The sequence below is a fragment of the Chlorocebus sabaeus genome, chromosome 23, assembly GCF_047675955.1.
Source record: "Chlorocebus sabaeus isolate Y175 chromosome 23, mChlSab1.0.hap1, whole genome shotgun sequence".
NCBI lineage: Eukaryota > Metazoa > Chordata > Mammalia > Primates > Cercopithecidae > Chlorocebus > Chlorocebus sabaeus.
The window spans coordinates 44,034,045-44,051,255 of record NC_132926.1 but is presented as its reverse complement, the minus strand read 5'-3'; the positions used below and the strand labels follow the sequence as shown (position 1 = coordinate 44,051,255).

The 17,211-nt window shown below is 42.3% G+C and overlaps 1 non-coding gene across 1 annotated transcript; it reads right to left on the bottom strand.

Annotated features, from left to right (window-relative positions):
* Positions 1 to 16,898: 16,898 nt before the first annotated feature.
* Positions 16,899 to 17,001, bottom strand: LOC119618414 (small nucleolar RNA U13). Its single transcript, XR_005234722.1, has one exon. It is a non-coding gene; the product is annotated as a small nucleolar RNA U13 (small nucleolar RNA).
* Positions 17,002 to 17,211: the final 210 nt, after the last annotated feature.

Below are 17,211 nucleotides of genomic sequence, written 5' to 3'. Positions count from 1 at the left end.
CCAAGTAGCTGGGATACAGGTGTGCACCACCTTGCCCGACTAATTTTGTATTTGTTTTTTAGTAGAAACAAGGTTTCACCATGTTGGTCAGGCTCTTCTCGAACTCCTGACCTCAAGTGATCCACTCAACTTGGCTTCCCAAAGTGCTAGGATTACAGGTGTGAGCTACTACATCCGGCCTCATTACCCACGTTTAATTGCTTGTCTTCTGTGTCCCTCTCCCTCTATCCCACAGACATAGTTCTCTCTAAGTGCATCAGTGAGCACTGGCTATAAATCCTCCTGCATTTCAGACAGTTCTTTTGGGCTACTCTTCTTTCTTGATCCTTAATATGAACATCACCCTAAGGTTCAGGTTGAGGTCCACTTTTTTCTCTGCTCTCACTGTGGAGAACTTACCTATTCTCAAATTCCAGTCTTATTTCTGTGCTGATGACTCCTAAATTTCCATCTCTGTGTGAGCTCTAGGCATTGCAGCTCTAATGCTTGACTGGCCATTCTACTTGGATGTCACAACTGATTTTCTCTTATGACTTCTCTGTTTCCATCAGTGAGCTAATGAAACTTTGAGTAACTGAGGCTTACTTTTCTGAGTCGTTCCTGACTCCTCCCTCTGCTGATCTTTTCACATTTAGTCTTCTTCCTTTGGTTTGTCCTCCAAATCTATCCCTTCCCTCTATTACCTTTGCTTCCACACTGTGCTAAGATCATCCCTTGTACCTGAATTTTGAACCAAGAACTGATATTCTACTTTTCAACTCTCCACCTAACACATTACTACCATATTTACCTTACTAATTCATCACATTCAATTGATTATTCACCTGATTAAAAAACAAAGCAAAACAAAAACTTCAAGGTACTAGAGAATAAAATCTAAATTCTTTGGGGTGGCATTTCTTTCTTTTCTTATTTTATTCTTATTATTATATTTTTGTGAGAGGGAATCTCACTCTGTCTCCCAGGCTGGAGTGCAGTGGTGCGATCTCAGCTCACTGCAACCTCCACCTCCCGGGTTCAAGCAATTCTCCTGCCTTAGCCTCCCAAGTAGCTGGGACTACAGGCGCCTGCCACCATGCCCTGCTAATTTTTGTATTTTTAGTAGAGATGGGGTTTCACTATGTTGGCCAGGCTGGTCTCAAACTCCTGACCTCGTGATCCGCCCGCCTCAGCCTCCCAAAGTGCTGAGATTACAGGCTTGAGCCACCGTGTCCGGCCTGGGCTGGCATTTCAAGTCTCCTAAACATGACACAACCTACCGTAAACATAAAATTTTTTTTCTATGAATAATATATTAATATATTTTCATAAAATTTCAAAAAACATAGTAAATAAGCCAAAAAGTGAACAATTGCTTTCATTTGCCCAGGCTGGAGTGCAGTGGCACAATCTGGACTCACTGCAGCCTCTGCCTCCTAGGTTCAAGTGATTCTCCTGCCTCAGCCTCCTGAGTAGCTGGGATTACAGGCATGTGCCACCACGTCCAGCTAATTTTTTGTATTTTTAGTAGGGATGAAGTTTCACAATGTTGGTCAGGCTGGTCTCGAATTCCTGACCTCAAGTGATTTACCCACCTCGGCCTCCTAAAGTGCTGGGATTACATGCATGAGCCACTGCTCCTGGCCGGTAATTGCTCTTAACTTGCTTGTCCAACTGTATCCCTTGCTTCCTCAGCTCCAGCTGGACAAGGTTTTAACAGCTCCTTGCATACTTGATTCCCACCTAAGTTCTATATTTCACTTGAGACCATTTCCCTCTCTGAAACACCTTTGTCCTGTCGACTGCCTCCTCAACTCCAAACATTACCTTAAGGTCTCTCTGCTCCTTGAAATTTCCTTCTATTCATTTGATGGAACCTATGTATCACTGCCTATGATATCTAGGCATTATGTATTTTTTGCCTCAACAATAGGACTGACAATTCTCTTCCCTGGATGTAGAACCATATTACCCTTCTTGGTGACTCTGCAAAGCCTCTCACAACACTTTACTTTGCATGTAGTGGGTGATTAGAGCTCTCCCAACCTAAAACTGATGTTCCCTATGGTGGGGTGAGTGTATACGTCACAGGTCACATACGTCATTCTCCTCGGAGCCAGAGGAAAACCCCTTCTCCTTGCAGAAGGGAAATCTATTTGCCCAAGGTCACTTGGCTAGTTAAAGGTTGAGGTTAGATTTCAGACCTCCTGATCTCAAGTTCAAGTAACCCTTAGGTCCTCTGCTCTAAAGGGCTCCATACTACCCTCAGGACTAATCAGATGGGCAGTAGTTAAGAGAGTTAGATTATAGGGGAGGGGCTGGATGTGCTATGTGATTTAAGGGAAAAAAATAAAACAAGGAAAGAGAAGAACATATGAAGTTCCCAAATACACCATTACCACCTAAGCCCAAGGCAAAGGAAAAAGTCAGCCCGTTCTCTCTTCTATACTACCTCTCACTTCATGTATTCCTTCTCTGTATTCCGTGGTATTCACCTTAACTTGGTTTCACCTGAATAAAAATGTTGTAAGACACGGAGTCAGAATCATATTGGACTTCAGTAGGCCTCAGTATAAAGGTTGAATTTTGTTCTAGAGAAACAGGAAGCCATGAAAAGATTTTAAGAAGGAGTTGGACACGGTGGAATGTACCTGCAGTGCCAGCAACTCAGGAGGCTAAAGCAGGAGGATTACCTCAGCCCAGGAGTTTGAGACCAGACTGCACAACATAGCAAGACCCTGTCTAAAAAGAAAAAGTTTTAGCAGGATGGTGATAGGATCCTATTTACTTCAAAACAAAACAAAACCGGGTCAGGTGCAGTGGTTCATGCCTGTAATCCCAGCACTTTGGGAAGCCAATGCAGTGGATCTCTTGTGGCCAGGAGCTTGAGACAAGTCTGGCCTTCTTAATGAAACCCTGCCTCTACTAAAAAAAAAAAAAATTAGCTGGGAATGGTGGCATGTGCCTGTAGTCCCAGCTACTTGGGAGGTTGAGGCACAAAAATCGCTTGGTTGGGAGGTGGAGGTTGCAGTGAGCCGAGATTGTGCTACTGTACTCCGCAGCCTGGATGACAGAATAAGATTCTGTCTCAAAACCCAAACAACACACACCAAAAAAAAGCCACAAAAAAACCCATACTTAGATGTTATATGAAAATTGACTGGAAGGGGCAAGAGTGGAACCCTAAAGGAAAAGCAATTGTATTAGTTCAGGCAAGAGCTAATGGTGGCTTGAACTAGGATAGGAACAGAGGGAGCAGAGAGAAGGAAGGTGAGCAGTATGTTAAAAAGAGGAAGAATCGGCCAGGTGTGGTGGCTTATGCCTGTAATTCCAGCACTGTGGGAGACCGAGGCAGGCAGATCTCGAGGTCAGGAGTTCGAGATCAGCCTGGCCAACATGGCAAAACCCCATCTCTACTAAAAATACAAAAATTAGTCGGATGTGGTGGCGCTTGCCTATAATCCCAGCTACTTGGGAGGCTGAGGCAGGAGAATCACTTGAACCCGGGAGATGGAGGTTGCCATGAGCTGAGATCGTGCCACTGCACTCCAGCCTGGGTGACAAGAGTAAGGCTGAGTCTTTAAAAAAAAAAAAAAAAAAATGAAGAATCAGTGCAATTGCTGATGGATTAGATACGGTGGGTGAGAGAAGGTGAAGAAGCTAGATGACTCCCAGTCTTTGCAACTTTAGTAACTGAGTGGCAGGTGGTGCCATTTATGGACACAGGCAAAATGAGAGAGAACCAGGTTAGGACTAACAGGAAGATGAGAATTAAGAGTTCCATTTTGGCCAGGTGTGGTGACTCACACCTGTAATCCCAGCACTTTGGGAGGCTGAGGTGGGTGGATCACTTGAGGCCAGGAGTCTGAGACTAGCCTGGCCAAAATGGTGAAACCACTTGCCTACTAAAAATACAAAAAATAGCTGGGAGTGGTGGTGTGTGCCTGTAATCCTAGCTACTTGGGAGGCTGAGGCAGGAGAATCACTTGAATCTGGGAGGCAGAGGTTGCAGTGAGCTGAGATTGTTCCACTGCACTCCAGACTGGACATCAAAGTGAGACTGTTTCCAAAAAAAAAAGTTCCATTTTAGGCATGTTAACTTTGTAATATTTCTGAGACATTCAAATGGAGCTATCAAGCAGGTAATTGGCTAATAAGTATAGGAAATCTTGCTAAATAAACTAGAAAAGAAATTTGAGAAGGAGATGCAAATTTGGGAGTCATCGATAAACAGATACTTTCTGAAGCCATGGAAGTAAATGAGGTAAGAGTGAAGAGGGTACAGGTTCAAGTCCTAAGAAACATCACATCTTCCCCCATAGACGCCCACAAGTGTCCAGTGAAGGAGCTGAGCTACTGAACCTCTTTCTGATTCTGAGTCTAGATAGTTAGAGACTTGCTGACAGGTAGGTGAAAAGATGGCCTAACCTTTGTGGGAGGCCTCCCTGTCAATTTATTGTTTCACTGAATGCCTTCTATGGGGTCAAGGATATGCTAGGCACCTGCTTAGGGACATAAAAATGAAAGTACATAATCCCAATCAAGAAATGCTCACCTGTGCTCATAACAATGTAGTATGCCAGCCTAAGCAACATAGCAAGATGTCATCTCTACAAAAAATGCGAAAATTAGGCAGGTGTGGTGGTGCGCACCTGCAGTCCTGGGTACTCAGGAGGCTGAGGCAGGAGGATCACTTGAGATGGGAGATCGAGGCTGCAGTGAGCTATGATAGTACCACTGCACTCCAGCATGGGCAACACAGCAAGATCCTGTCTCAAACAACTCAATGTAGTGTGATAAACATTCTAACAGAGGTGTGTATAGGGGCAGAGGAAACTTGGGGATGAAAGCAACCAACATCATCTGCCTGGCCTAGAACTGAAGCAAAACTCACCCAAGTGGTTAGAGCCGATGACTACTACAAGGGTGCTCTGAAGCCAGAATGGCTTTACCTCCCCTGTTTACTTCTGTGTTGTTTTAAAACAAACCCTGTACTTCCTAGGATAGAGATAAAATGATAACAGGTTGATGAGGGCAAAAAGGAGGCTTTTGGTTCTCTGATCACTGACAACAGAGAACAGACCTTTTCCAATGAGCTTTAATCAATCAGGTGTGGGGCGGGGGTGGGGGTTAGAGGAAAAACTAGGAGAGAGTGGTTTATTGCTGTTCACAAAAAAAGCAATAAAATACTTTGCCCTGAGCTGCGTAAGGGTCATACTCGGTATGATAAGCTATCATTTCACATGAGGAGGAAATTGAAGTTTCACTTCCTTGCTTTTGTGGCACCCCTTGAATTGGGTTGATGACTCCATTCAGTCAGTCAGCATGAGGCCTGCCTTACCAATTTTGTTTTGCAAAACAAAGACAGTCACGGTCAAACTCAGTTGGTTAATTTCATAGATTAACATGTGAAGCCCCAGGAAAGCAAGGCAGCTGTGACTGCTCTGGCTGGGAAACCATGGGTTAATTCTGGGCCAGCATGGCAGGGAGCTTCATAAGATCTTTTAGCCCCTTGGCACCCTCCCACACCTCACCCCTCCAAAAGCCTCCCTCATTCACCAGTGTCCTGGAGTTGAATTGAAATAATCTCCAGAGTCTGAAGGACAGGGCTGGGTTGAGGGTATTGGATACATTTCCCTATTGTGATATATAATTCTTCTCAGCCTGATTTCTTTAGAACCAGGCTGAGTAGCATGTGTGGTAAAAGAAGACTGGCTGGAATCTATATGAGCACAAACTGGGGAAAACAAAATTAAAAAAAAAAAAAAAAGACAATAATACAAAATTTCTTTCAAATCGTGGGCTCCAATAGGGATACCTACACAACCTAAAGAAAACAGTGAGGATGAAAATATTGTTAGAGCTTTTACTAAACAGCCAGACATTTCATGTTGCCTCTGTGGCTAAGATATTACAAAAGAATTGTTGATTCTCTTAAAGGATGATCCAAGCCGAGTTCTGACTCCTTTCTAACTCTGAAATTTGCTGAAAAACTGAGGCCACTTTGGAATATATCATAATCTGGAGTTCTTCAAACTTCTTATTTGGCCGAGATAAATGCCACTGTTTCTGTCTTTCTGAATTTCGATGCTTCTGGTGAGAACTGATTCTGCCAATAACACATAAGGACTATCCAAAAACCAAGAAAAGTTGTAACTGCATATAAAACTGCCCAAATAATGAGGCTCGTGTTCCAAAAGGAGAGTAAGATAATATTTAATTTTAGTTCCCTGAAGGTTGTCTTGCATTTTTCCCAAAGGACTTATTCCTGAAATCTATTCTATTCTATTCTATTCTATTCTATTCTATTCTATTCTATTCTATTCTATTCTATTCTATTTTAGAGACAGAGTCTTACTCTGTCACCCAGTGCAATGGCACGGTCTCAGCTCACTGCAACATTCGCCTCCCGGATTCAAGCAATTCTCCTGCCTCAGCCTCCCAAGTGGCTGAGATTACAGGCACGCACCACCACACCCAGCTAATTTTTGTATTTTTAGTAGAGATGGGGTTTCACTATGTTGACCAAGCTGGTCTCAAATTCCTGACCTCGTGATCCGCCCACCTCAACCTCCCAAAGTGCTGGGATTACAGGTGTGAGCCACCACGCCTGGCCTATTCCTGCAATCTTAAGTGACTATTGATACAATTTAATTTTCAGAAAATCAAGGAAGATAATTTAGTACTGCATGAAAAATGCTGCTGATGTGGCCACAGATTTTACTATAATGCCATGAGAGTTACTTCTTGAGCCTCAAAATCATTGTTATACAAACAGGGGATTGGATTAGATTGCATTATACATTCCCCCAATTTTTTTTTCAGATTCTAACATTCTATTCTGAGCTTCTAAGTTTCTCTATCCTGACAGTTTTGGCCTTCAGATGATGCCTTGTGCCACTTGCCATACGGAAAAAGTTAGAATAAGTTACTTCTGCTTCCTAGAAATATATAGCCTATGTAAAAGCAACCGTTGGGCTGGGTGCAGTGGCTGACGCCTGTAATCCCAGCACTTTGGGAGGCTCAGGGGGGTGGATCATGAGGTTGGGAGTTCGAGATCAACCTGAGCAATATGGTGAAACCCTGTCTGTACTAAAAATACAAAAAAATTAGCCAGGTGTGGTGGCGGCGCCTGTAATCCCAGCTACTTGGGAGACTGAGGCAGAGAACTGCTTGAATCCGGGAGGCAGAGGTTACAGTGAGCCAAGATTGCACCACTGCACTCCAGGCTGGGCGACAGAGAGAGACTCAGTTTCAGAAAAAGAAAAAAAAAAAAAAAAAGCAACAGTCAGGCCTAGCGTGGTGGCTTACGCCTATAATCCCAGCACTTTGAGAGGCCAAGGCAGGTGGATGGTTTGAGCTCTGGAGTTGGAGACCAGCCTGACCAACATGGTGAAACCCCGTCTCTACTAAAACAACAAAAATTAGATGGCATGGTGGTGCACACCTGTAATTCCAGGTACTCAGGAGTCTGAGGCAGGAGAATCACTTGAACCCAGGAAGCAGAGGTTGCAGTGACTCGGGATCGCTCTGCTGCACTCCAGCCAGGGTGACAGAGTGAGACTCCATCTCAGTTTTTAAAAAAGCAACAGTCACATGTTCTTGATGTACACATAGTCTAATGGTTAGATTTCGCTTATTTGGGCTGGGCACAGTGGCTCATGCCTGTAATCCCAGTGTTTAGGGAGACCAAGGCAGGTGGACTGCTTGCGTCTAAGAGTTCCAGACCAGCCTGGGCAACACAGTAAGACCCCCATGTCTACATTTTAAAAAAATTTATTTTTAAGATTTCATTTATTTGAATTTTGTGCTGAAGGAAGTTTATTTGTATATTATAATTTAAAGGGGGTGCTATTAAATTAGCACCACAAATAAGACTACAGCCGGAGGTTTTGAACTACTTATGACAATAACCTTGTTGAGTGCTGCTTTTCAAGGGGCTCCTGGCATAATGAGTGGCTTTCTGGACATGAGCTAGAAACCTGGATTGAGACCCAATTGAGGTACAACCATTAGCTTGACCTTGGGCACATCTCTTAGCCCTTCAGCCTTATTTGCTTCAACTATAAATTAAGGGGCTAAATTAGGTGGTTTTAAATTAACTGGCAAAGCTTCTTTTCAAGCAGATATATGAGCAGGAGCAAGTAGTGGTTAGGTGTAAATAAGGGCATTAGTGCCTTCAGTAATACGGTGAATGAAAAGAGATTTGGAGGTGCCTTCTGAGTGATAAGGGAAGAGAACCTGTGATTTTCAGCCACAAAGAACAATAGCATAAACTAAATGAAGCCCCCAATTCCACTCTGTTGATTTAAATACAATAAATCCATTAAATGAAGGAACTCGGTTTGTACACAACAGGTAGGTAGCCCTGTGAGAAAAACAAAAAGTTTCCCATGTCTGTGAAAAAGCACCATGAAGCAGTGGAAAGACTTTAGAGGCAGATATAATTGAGTTCAGTAGGGGATAAAAATATATTTTCCCCACTTATCCTAGGTTTATGGCTGAGGCCCCTATAACAAAATACAGTTCAAAATTCTGGCTCTACTAATTCCTAGGTAAGGCATTAGTAGGATTTTCTAATTTCCAGATCAAATCACTTTAACCTCAGGATTGCTGCTGTGAGAATTAAACAACATAAGTATTAATAAGAGAGCCAGACCACGCGGGGTGGCTCACGCCTGTAATCCCAGCACTTTCGGAGGCTGAGGCAGGCATATCACCTGAGGTAGGGAGTTTGAGACCAGCCTGACCAACATGGTGAAACCCCATCTCTACTAAAAATACAAAATTAGCCAGGCGTGGTGGCACATGCCTGTAATCCCAGCTACTTGGGAGGCTGAAGCAGGAGAATCACTTGAACCTGGAAGGCGGAGGTTGTGGTGAGTCGAGATTGCCGCATTGCACTCCAGCCTGGGCAACAAGAGAAAAACTCCATCTCAAAAAAAAAAAAAAAAAAAAAAAAGTGCCTAGTACAGTGTTTGGCATATAATAAATAACAGCAAATAGTAATCTTTCCATTAATGATGGGAGCATAATCCATATATAAATAAGCTAAGTAAAAATACTAGAGGGAAATAATAATAGCTAATGTTGATTGAATGCTTACTCTTTGCCAATAGGCACTGTTATATACTTTTACATATATTATCCCATTTAGTCCTCACAACAGTCCTGTGAGATAGGAACTACCATTATCCCCATTGTATCGATGAGGAAACTGTGACTTAGCAAGATTAAGCAACTTTCCCCATTGTCACAGAGCGAGGAAGTCATGGAATCATGATAAAAACTGCTTTGTTGGGAGACTGAACGAACCTATTCTTGTTTGGGAGGCTGCCAGGTAACTCACTTTAAAAATACATAAATGTTTGTAAAAACTGCTTTGCTGTCTCCAAAGGCCAAATGTTAAATCACTTCATAATGTACTGTCCAGCACATTATGTCAAGGGAATATATTATTAACTACAAGCCAAGTCAGAATTTAAGTATGAGTAGTTCATAGGCACAAGAGATGAGCATGTATTAGAGCAAAATTACAGGAAATTATCTTGTAGGCTTGAAATTGTACAAGCAGAAAAGAGGAGGGTCTTCCAGTGTTTGTGATGTTGGCGAGCAAGGGCAAAGGAAGAGAATGGCTTTAGCAAATGTAGACTGGAGTGAGCAAGGGAGCAAATAGACCACTCTAGCTAGAGCAGAGTCCATAAAGGCAGGTACAGGGGAGATTAGGAAAATAAGCATTAGAAAGATAAGCACTGGCCAGTATGTGGGAGCCCTGAATGTCAGACTAACATAAATATAAATTTTTTTTTACCTTATGAGTTACACACTACTCAATAAGTAATTGTTAATTGTCACAAAGTAGACAGAATTAATTTCAAAACTAGTTACTCAATGGACACAGGATGTAGGATCTGTTTTCAGTATCAATACAGGAAGTGTCCATTCAACTTGAGTCCCATGGCCAACTGGAACAGCAACAAATCGCTTTAGTATACTGTTTTAAATCCCTCCACTTGGCTGGGCACAGTGGCTCACGCCTGTAATCCCAGCACTTTGGGAGGCTGAGGTGGGTGGATCACCTAAGGTCAGGAGTTTGAGACCAGCCTGGCCAATATAGTGAAATCCCGTCTCCACTAAAAATACAAAAATTAGCTGGGTGTGGTGGCAGGTGCCTGTAATCCCAGCTACTCGGGAGGCTGAGGCAGGAGAATTGCTTGAACCCGGGGGGCAGAGGTTGCAGTGAGCTGAGATTGTGCCATTGCACTCCAGTCTGGGCGACAAAGCAAGACTCCGTCCCCCGCCCCCACCCCCAAAAAAATTCCTTTACTTTGTGACATGCTTCATCATTTCAAAATCTTTTTTTTTTTTTTTTTTTTTTTTTTTGAGACGGAGTTTCACTCTTGTTGCCCAGGCTGGAGTGCTATGGCACGAACTCGGCTCACCACAACCTCCGCCTCCCAGGTTCAAGCAATTCTCCTGCCTCAGCCTCCCTAGTAGCTGGGATTATAGGCATATGCCACCACGCCCAGCCAATTTTGTGTTTTTAGTAAAGACAGGGTTTCTCCATGTTGGTCAGGCTGGTCTTGAACTCCCGACCTCAGGTGATCTGCCCGCCTCGGCCTCCCAAAGTGCTGGGATTACAGGCGTGACCCACCGCACCCAGCCACCATCATTTCAAAATCTTTATAGCCGTTATGTGGAGGTCAGATGCATTCTAAATATAAAGGGAAATGATCAAGTTAAGGGCAGGAAAAAAGATGAAGAGGCTTTAAAAAGAATAGAGGAAGAAGAAAAAAGCACTATATGAAGAGAAAAGGGTAGGGAATCCAGTGAAAAGGCCAGCTCAGATGGCTCAGGAGAACTTAAAGCCAGGCCTTAGAGCCAGGTAGCTATCGAAGAATTGAAGGAGGAGGGCATGGGGGCACCCAGAACCTACAGGAAGCTAAACAAAGAGTCTGACTTCCTACACACAATAGTGTGTTCAGGTTGGCACCTTCCATTTTAGCAACAGAAAGACATAATAATATGATTTCACCAAAGGGAAAATACCCTAATAATATTACATTTTAATTTAATTTAGGATACATATTTGTTTCTCACCACAAAGATGACAACAGTTTCAAATATTACATTTTCTTCAATCATCCCTGAGAAGCACAAAGGAATTGATAATGGTTTGCCATTTATATGTTGAACCTGTATCTATAAAAGCTGCAAACAGACTAAGTTAAACTAGAACTTGAGTCCCATTAGATATAGTACTTTATTTTAATTGAGCTTTGAAAGACTGAAGGCTTAAAGTCTAAACATTTTCATCTGAGATGTTTAGTCCATACCCAGTCATCAGATGGTTAGGAGTTTGGCATGACGAATTCTTCACAGTCCATTTGCTAAATGACACATTATAAAAGCAAGCACCACTGAAAAGGATGTGCTTGTCTCTAAAGCTCCAACCTCATTGCAGACTGAATGCTTTATATTGGTCCTTGTCTAACCATTTTATGGTACAAGAAGACTCTAACCACATATATATGTTAAAGACTCCTTGAAATGTTCTCACACTGGCTAGGACCAGAAACACTAAAGTTCAGAGAAGCTGTCCTTCTGGCCTCAACATAAAGGCCGCCCAGAAGGATCAGGATTTTAAAATCCTGATTAAGATGTATTATCCTCCCCCTCAAGATGGAGATGCTTATTCTTATAAAATAGCTTAACCCTCTCCACTCCACAATTAGATAACTTGTGTTGAGAAGTAACCAGTTCCTAGTAGAACAGTTGAGAATGCTAATTAAGTAAGCTCAGTAAGGCTGCTTTAAAATGAAAAATCCTGAAGATTGAGAGAGATACAAACTTTGAAAAAAAGTTTAAAGGAAGACCCAGAAATTGTGCTTTAGGTTGACACACTGTTGGTAGTTTGCATTTTTCAAAGGCTTTGTTTATTTCATCTAATTTGTTTGATGTACTGGCATAAAGTTGTTCATAATATTCCCTAATTGTCCTTTTAGTATCTGTAAGGTCTGTAGTGATTTGACAACTATTGGGCTAAATAAGCACAATTGGCTTGAGAAAGAAAAAGGTGTGGGGAGCAATAATTAGAGCCTGCTTTGATAGATTGTATGAAGCATAACTTTTCAAGGAGCATTCTCCCCACCTTGGCCAAAAACATGCAGATGAGGTGGGGAATGGAATTTTTTTATGGGTCTAGTGATTGGGCTGTTGGTCTGATGAGCTGCCCATTTGTCTGCACGTTGCTTTCTCCTCCCATTCTGTGCTCCCTGCCATCACCCTGCAGCTGCTGCCCAGGAGGCCTGAGGAAGGGATTCCCTCTGGAGCTGATGGCGGTGGCGCTTTGGAAACTGCTGGTAGGGGGTAGGCTATAAAAAACAATTTGGTCTGGGAACAAAAGGCATCAATCACAGCAGTGTCATCAACCCTTGATTTGGATGGGGAAAGAGAAATTTCTTGGATCACCCTGGAAGCAGGAAAGGAAGTTATTTTATTTAGTCATCTCCGCTTTCGTATGTATTAGAGGCTCTAATTAAATTAATTGGAAAGCTAATGCATGACTGCTTCACAAAGATCTTTTTCTTTAGTCATGTCCTTTGGTGAGGTGGAAGAAAGTTATATAAAATTGCCAGAAATCACTGGACTCTATCTTTAGAAATAAACTTCTCCGTTCAGTAAATTTCTCTCATAAGCCTGGGAGTTTCTGAGATATAATTAACTTTTGGAACATAATTATGGATCTTAAATGAAAGGTGTAAAGATAATATAGAGAATGTTACTAGTAAGAGGACTAACAGAGAACCCAAGGAAAGCAATTGAAGTCACAGAAATAGCAAACTGAGAAGAACTGGACCATCTCTGAATCAAAAATCAAATCTTAGACCAGGTGCAGTGGCTCACGCCCGTAATCTGAACACTTTGAGAGGCCAAAGCAGAAGAATAGCTTGAGCCCAGGAGTAAAAGACCAGCCTGGGCAACAAAGTGAGACCCTGTCTCTACAAAAAAATTGTTTTAATTAGCTGGGCATGGTGGTTCATGCCTGTATTCCGAGCTACTCAGGAGGCTGAGGTGGGAGGACCACTTGAGCCCAGGAGGTCAAGGCTGCAGTGAGCTATGACAGTGTTACTGCACTCCAGCCTGGGTGACAGAAGACTCTGTATCAAAAAGAAAAAATAATAATACAGGCATCATCTGAATAGTTCTTATAAAGAGTTAACTGCATAAGAGAAGTGGCAGTATTTCTGAACTGGGAGAGTACTTCTCAAATACTATATAACTTTCAAATCAAGCTTAACCATGACACCCTTAACACAGGACAGACAAGTTATTGCCCTGGGCTCATTTCTCCAAGCATTATCTCATGCTCCAAAATCCCACACCCACGTCCCCCATCCCCATGCCACACACATGCACACAAATAGAAACTTAAGTAGGAATGCCCAGGTTAGACATGTACCATTTATTCTGGCTAAGTACAAGAAGATTGGCAAGAGGCCTGGGAAGAGGGGGCTTCTAGATGCCATCCCAGATCTAAACTTCTAAAGAAAAAAGAGAGGAATCTAAACTTCTGTTTAGTTTCAAGTTTTAAGAGAGCTGCATGCTTGCTTGCTTTTTTGGCTCTCTTTAGTTTGAGTCCTGGAGAAAGGAACCAAACAAAATGACATATCATGCTTAACAAGGATGCCACGCTATGATTCTGTATGATAAAAATGCATTAAGGCACCAGTACTTAACAACCACAAATGCATGCACAGTACTTTGGTAACACTTAACAGGTTATGTTGGAAGACAGACTTCTCCTCTTCTAGTTATTTTGGAAGTAAACAAGAAGGCAGACTTCTCATTTTCCTACTCACCTTATGCTGCACTTCCCAGTTCCTGGCCCATGAAGTAAGGAAATCAAATGTGTGCAAAATTAAAGAATTCCATGATAACTACATTATTTTCCATTTGCATGTGCATTTGTCTACCGATCCCTAAAATATATCTTAAATTAGTCTGCTTTTCTCCACTTTTCCCCTTCCATTTTATTTTTATTTATTTATTTATTTTTGAGACAGGTTCTAGCACTGTTGCTCAGGCTGGTGTGCAGTTACACAATCATGGCTCACTGCAGCCTTGACCTTCTGGGCTTAAATGATCCTCCTGCCTCAGCCTCACAAGTAGCTGGGACTACAGGTGTGCACCACTATGTCCGGCTAATTTTTGTATTTTTACTAGAGATGTGGTTTCCCCATGTTGCCCAGGCTGGTCTCAAACTACTGGGCTCAAGTGATTGGCCCACCTCAGTCTCCCAAAACATTGGAATTACAGGCATGAGCCACCGCACTCAGCTCCCGCTCCATTAAAACAACAACAACAACAACGAATGGCAGGTCTGGATTGGAGATGACTACCCGCACAGAATTTTTCTTTCTTTTTTTTTTTTTTTTTTTGTTTGATATGTTTAGATAGAATCTTCCTCTGTCCCCTAGGCTGCAGAGCACTGGTATGATTATGGCTTATGGCAGCCTTGACCTCCTGGGCTCAAGCAATCCTCCCACCTCAGCTTCCCAAGTGGCTGAGACCAGAAGTGCAGGCCACTACACCCAGCTAATTTTTATACTTTTTGTAGAGACGTGGTTTTGCTATGTTGCCCAGGCTGGTCTTGAACTCTTGGCCTCAAGTGATCCTCCTGCTTTGGCCTCCCAAAGTGCTAGGAGTATAGGCATGAGCCACCACACCCAGTTGGAATTTTTTGCTACACACAGTGCTGCCCCTTTTTTTCTTTCCTCCATGACAGAGGCTTTGAATGTGGAAATGACCTCCTAAAGCTGTCACACTGGAATTCTACTGTAAAAATGATTTGCTTTTTCCTGTATGTCCTTAGTCGTTGCTAAAAAATATAACAATTTATTATTTATCTTTTGTTTTGTTGTGTTTGTTTGTTTGTTTTTGAGATGGAGTCTCGCTCTGTTGCCCAGGCTACAGTGCAGTGGTGCAATGGCATGATCTCAGCTCACTGCAAGCTCTGCCTTGCCTGCCGGGTTCACGCCATTCTCCTGCCTCAGCCTCCCGAGTAGCTGGGACTACAGATGCCCGCCACCACGCCCGGCTAATTTTTTGCATTTTTAGTGGAGACGGGGTTTCACTGTGTTAGCCAGGATGGTCTCGATCTCCTGACCTCGTGATCCGCCCACTTCAGCCTCCCAAAGTGCTGGGATTACAGGTGTGAGCCACCGCGCCCAGCTATTTATCTTTATTTTTAAGATTTTGGTTTGTTCTCCCAACGCTGATGCTAAAGGTGTTTTGAAATACAGTGGGCACACAGACTCAGAAGGAGTATGTCCAAAACTTCAGAAAAATACCAACACTGAGAACTTGCAAAACATCTTAGCCACTGACAGCTTAAACATAGTCTATTAATAAGGAAGTGTTGCCAGCCCTTTTAAAGTTGACATTTGTTACAACATTTATTTTTCGTAATCTTAATGCTTCTTTTAATTACAAAAGTAGTTACATAAATGCTGTAGAAAAATTTAAAATACAGCTAAGCAAGAGAAGAAAAATAAAATATTTCTACTATCCAGAGATTATAGATAATAACACTTGAGTGGGTATCCTTCTACATGTTATTCTATACACATTTATTTATTCATTTTTTAATCTAAATGAGAACACATGGCTGGGCACAATTGCTCATGCCTATAAACCTAACACTTTGGGAGGCCAAGGCAGGAGGATTGCTTGAGCCCCAGAGTTTGGGACCAGCCTGGGCAACATAGCGGGACCCTATCTTATTAAAACAAAACAAAATCAAAACCAAAATTAAATGGGTGCACACTGTGCATATTGCTTTGTAACATGCTTTTTTTCAGCTAACAATCTTTCTTTCCATTTTCTTACATTATATTTTCTTTTCTTTTCTTTCTTTCTCTCTTTTTTTTTTTTTTTTTTTTTGAGACAGGGTCTCATTCTGTTGCACAGGCTGGAGTGCAGGGATGCAGTCTCAGTTCACTGCAACTTCCACCTCCCAGGTTCAAGTGATTCTTGTGCCTCAGCCTCCTGAGTAGCTGGGATTACAGGCACAAGGCAATGCATTTTCATCTCATCTAATACTCAGTCTAGATTCAAATCTTCTCAGTTGTCTCAGAATGTTCTTTGTAGCCTGTCTGTCTAAACCAGGGTCCAACCTAGGAACAGGTACTGATTTTGATTATATATCTTAACTCTCTTTTAATATAAGACAGTCCCTCTTCTCAAGACACCCATTTATTTAAAAGACAGGCTGAGCGCGGTGGCTCAACGCCTGTAATCCCAGCATTTAGGAGGCTGAGGCAGGTGGATCACAACGTCAGGAGTTTGAGACCATTCTGGCCAACATAGTGAAACCCAGTCTCTACTAAAAATACAAAAATTAGCTGGGCGTGGTGGTGTGCGTCTGTAGTTCCAGCTATTCGGGAGCCTAAGGCAGAAGAATCGCTTGAACCTGAGAAACAAAGGTTGCAGTGAGCTGAGATCATGCCACTGCACTCTAGCCTGGTGACAGAGCATGACTCCGTCTCAAAATTTAAAAAAGGCCAGGCACGGTGGCTCAAGCCTGTAATCCTAGCACTTTGGGAGGCCCAGCTAATTTTGTATTTTTAGTAGAGACAGGGTTCCTCCATGTTGGTCAGGCTGGTCTCAAACTCCCAATCTCCGATGATCCACGCACCTCGGCCTCCCAATGTGCTGGGACTACAGGCGTTAGCCACCAAGACCAGCCATGATTGTGGTTTTTGCCACTGTTTTTTAATGGCAAAAACCACAATTGCTTTTGCACCAGCCTAATAGTTATCCAAGTGATTAGTTTAAGATCATCCCCTGGTTCTGGCCATTTTCATTGTACCAAAAAATTATTTATATATTTACACCTTTCTATTTTTTACTTTTTACATCAAACAGGTAATGTGATGATGCTGTAACAAGGTTTGAGGCAAGCATATCTCACACATAAGCATGAAACCAAATTATCATGCTTATGGCCTACAAAAGCACCTACTATGCTTTTTAAACTAGACTGTCTCAACTGTGCATTAATTATGTATCTAGATATAGGATATGTGCTTGGGAAAATGTATAACTAAACTTTATGTCTTATTTCTCAAACTTAAGAAAAACATCTAGCAACATCTTACATCAGTTTTCCATTACCTAGTGTTACATCATTGTTTTTTGTTTTGTTTTGTTTTGTTTTGAGACGGAGTC